The sequence below is a fragment of the Acomys russatus genome, unplaced genomic scaffold, assembly GCF_903995435.1.
Source record: "Acomys russatus unplaced genomic scaffold, mAcoRus1.1, whole genome shotgun sequence".
NCBI classification, from domain to species: domain Eukaryota; kingdom Metazoa; phylum Chordata; class Mammalia; order Rodentia; family Muridae; genus Acomys; species Acomys russatus.
This window is the reverse complement of record NW_026131838.1, coordinates 11,859-15,723: the sequence shown is the minus strand read 5'-3', so window position 1 is coordinate 15,723 and position 3,865 is coordinate 11,859. Positions and strand designations below refer to the sequence as shown.

At 44.3% G+C, this 3,865-nt stretch overlaps 1 pseudogene; it reads left to right on the top strand.

The window, feature by feature from the left end:
- Positions 1-1,561: 1,561 nt before the first annotated feature.
- LOC127186545 (PRAME family member 25-like) lies at positions 1,562-2,808 on the top strand (annotated as a pseudogene).
- Positions 2,809-3,865: the final 1,057 nt, after the last annotated feature.

Genomic DNA, 3,865 nt, shown 5'->3' with positions numbered 1-3,865 from the left:
AGATGACTTGGGAATGTGACTAAATGTTAGAACACTTGCAGTGTGGACCCATGTCACTATACAATTGTAATAAAGACATTTATAATCTTTTTTAGGGGTAATGTATTGAGAATGGTTAGTCTACTTAGTGTTGGCTGTTATGGTCTCACTTTGTAGACCAGAATGGCCTTGATCTCAAATTGATCCACCTGCCTCTGCCTTCCTGTGTGCTGGGATTAAATCACACACACCATGCCCAGCTCTCTTTTGCTTTCTTAAAACAAGGGTTTTCTGTGTGACCTTGTCTATCCTGGGCTCACTTTGTAGATCAGGCTGGCCTGAACACATATAGATCCACCTTCACTGCTTTCCAGAATGCAGGGACTACAATCATGCACTACTGGTGCTCAGCTGACATAGAAATTTTGCTTGATTTCCCCTAACCTAGACTAGCCTGAAATAACCTATATAGATTAGATTGACCCAGAATTCTCGTGATTCTTGTACCCAAGAGCTGGGTTACTTGGTTACTGCTAGCTGGTGTAGCATTTATGCAATATTTTAAAGCCCCTGTATTAGCAATGAATGGTGTGGAAAAAGACAATCCCAATGCTCCTCTTCACACGCATGAACATGGGGTTGGCACAAGCATGGGTTATATATAAGATCCACTTATGATTAGAAAGTAGCCAATTTCACTCAAGACTCCTTTGTAGGCAACACCAACACAAAATGAAAAAGTTTAAAAAATAAAATCAAACAAACTTGGAATTTTGTTGTTTTGTTTTTTTTGTTTTGTTTTGTTTTGTTTTTGGTTATCATTTCTTTTTTTCTTCTGAAGCCCAATTCAACATGGGCTCCTTGTAGCTCCTTGTAGCTCCAGGACACTTTGGCTTCTTATCCAAGACTCACATTTTGCAGGTGCTATAACTTCACAGCTTGGATCCAGTTGCTTTTTGGGAAAGTTGCATGTCTCACTGAGGTTTTGCATTTCAGATATGGTCTGACTGGGTGGCCAGGTGGCCTTTAGTTTATGGACATTTTACCGTATTCCCCCAAATGAATACAATATAGCCCAGTGCTCCCTCACTGGCTCTTAAAGTAACAGAAGGCAGTGCGTGCTCACAGGTGTCTTACATATTTCCTCAGTCTTCCCAGGATGTATCAGTATATGAAAGAACAAAGCATAAAGGGTGGGCATGTCTCAGCACAGAGTACATTTTGAGGGCCTGGAAAGTTGTTCAGTGTCTTTTCCTGTACCAAGGGACTGGTCAAACTATATGTTCCTGAATAACCCTTCTGAGTAGGCATGAGATTCAGAGGAGCAGAGGTGAGTTCCTAGTTGGACAGTCCATCATTATTTTCTGCATATGTAGAATCTTACAAGAGAGAATACATGAGAAGATCGGTGGACGTTTGGCTTTGAGGTGAGCAGACTGGATGATTGGGCATTCTGAGTTTTCCACTATTGCCATAGCATGGACTCTAGTCCTTTAGAGAATAGATATGACAAATAGAAAATTCCATATAGTAGCCTGAAACTAATGTTTCAACAGGTCCCTCTGACAGAACATCTATCAGGATGAGCGTGCACGCCCCTCTCACACTCCTGCAGCTGGCCGTGCAAGGGCTGCTGAGGAATGATGCCTTGTCCATCTCTGCTCTGGACAACCTGCCTATTGAGCTCTTCCCACCGCTGTTCAAGCAGGCCTTCGATGGCAGACACACCAAGATATTGAAGGCAATGGGGCCGCCTGGCCCTTTCCCTGCCTTCCAGTGGGGGTACTGATGAATTCTCCTGAAGTGGAGACCTTGCAAGCTGTGCTGGATGGCATAGACATTCTGCTGATGAAGAAGGCTCATCCCAGGTAAGCAAGGCCCAAAGAGGTTAGAAGGTAAGACACAGGTGATATCAGGGTGAATGGAGTCGAACTGGGCAGAGTATTCTGATGTCCTAGGCTTGAAGGTCTGTGGAACTACTGCTCAAGTTGAGAGCTGATATAATGAGAGTCAGGAACGGAGGACAGTTCAGAGTATATGTACCCCAAGGAGATGAGGCTTTCCCTGTCTCTCTTTGATATGGAAGAGACAGCCCAGAGACACTAAATGGAGGGAAGCAGAACATGTCTGAAGATGTGTCTCAGACAAATCCTTTTCCTGGCAGGTGGGGGCTATGTTGGAACTGACTTATTGTGGTAGAAACTGCCTCCATGTTGGTTACTTGTTTACAGTATAAAATTCACCTTTCTCCCTCACAGACGTTGCAAGCTTCAAGTGCTCGAATTAAGGAAAGTGCACCAGAATTTCTGGCATGTATGGGCTGGAAGAGAAGATGGAGCCGGGTCAGCAAGAAGGAAGCAAGAAGCAAGTAGTAAAAACGCCTTCCTAGAAATTCCCAGAAGCAGCCTTGAAGTTGGTCACTGACCTCAGCCTCTGCAACCAGCTGGAAGGACACCAAAAGTGCTTGTTGCAGTGGGCCCAGAAGAGAAAGGGCTCTGTGCAGATGTGCTGTCTTAAGATGCAGATCTGTGACTCCCCTGCAGAGATGGTCAGGGAAGTCCTGACATTTTCAAGCCACACGACATTGAGGAATTGGAACTACTTATATACCACTCCTGCCCTTCCTCGGTGGCTTTGCACCTTACCTTGGCCTGATGAGAAATCTCCGCACATGCATCTTAGTCTCGCCGCCTATGTGAACACGGATAGGGTACCCATAGAGAAGTGTCTTAACAAGTTCCTTACTCAGTTCTCCAAGCTCAACTGCCTCCAGCATCTCTACATGAACGGCATCAACCTTTCACTGACCAACATGAAACAGTTGTGCAGGTAAGGAAGGATGGTGAGCTGTTTGCCATGTCAAGAAACCTTTTCTTTTGAGCATTAGTGGGCACCTGAATTGTGCCAGTTAATAACTCATTATAGTATGTAAGTGTGTATTGTTTCCATGTGTTTATTGATTTTGTATTTTCGAACATGACTACTCTGTGTAGTGTTGGATGTCCTGGACTCACTTTGTAGACCAGGCTGACCTCAAACTCACAGCAATTTTCCTGCCTCCTTGTGCGCAGTGCTGGCACTGAGATGTGTACCACAACACCCAGTGATTGTTTTCCTTCTTATTTGAACTCATTCTTTCAGTTCCATTCATTTAGCAGAGTCTGAGCTGGAGTAGGAGATGGGTCCATAGCTGCATTACAAATAGTCAACTGCACAAGTGGGTCAGATGCACTGAGTGATGTTTGGGTTTTCCTCTTTTTGATCCCATCTAAGATGATGAAGGGGAAAGGACAGAGCAGAGGGCCCTGAGCTGGGGAGGACCCACATCTGTGCTTCCTATTGGAGTTCTTTACACTGATCTCTGTAAACAGAAACCAGTTTTTTTGCTTCATAATGTCGCTCTCAGCCGTTGATTTTCCTTGAAGGGAAGGATGATTTAAACGCAGGTTGGGATGTACTAGATGGAAACTGGTGACAATGGCATACAGTTTTATCAGTTCCAAGGGTTTGGCACTGATATCCTGGATACAGGTTGTCCTAGATAACAAGGAGAAGCATGACATCTGGTGGACACATGCCATGATCTTTCTGTTAACAGAATGATGATTGGCAGTTGTAGATGTGTGATTTTCAGAAAAGAATTATTTATGATATTACAGTGCTCTGCCTGCATTTACACCTGCAGGCCTGAAGAGGCATTAGATCACTTTATACATGGGTATGAGCCACGTGGTTGCTGGGCATTGAACTTAGGACCTCTGGAAGAGCAGTCAGTGCTCTTGACCTCTGAGCCATCTCTCCAGTCCTAGATGTGTGTTCTAAATCATCACACTTTATAGTGTTATGCCCCAGAAACCAGTAATATGAGCAGACACATACAATCTCT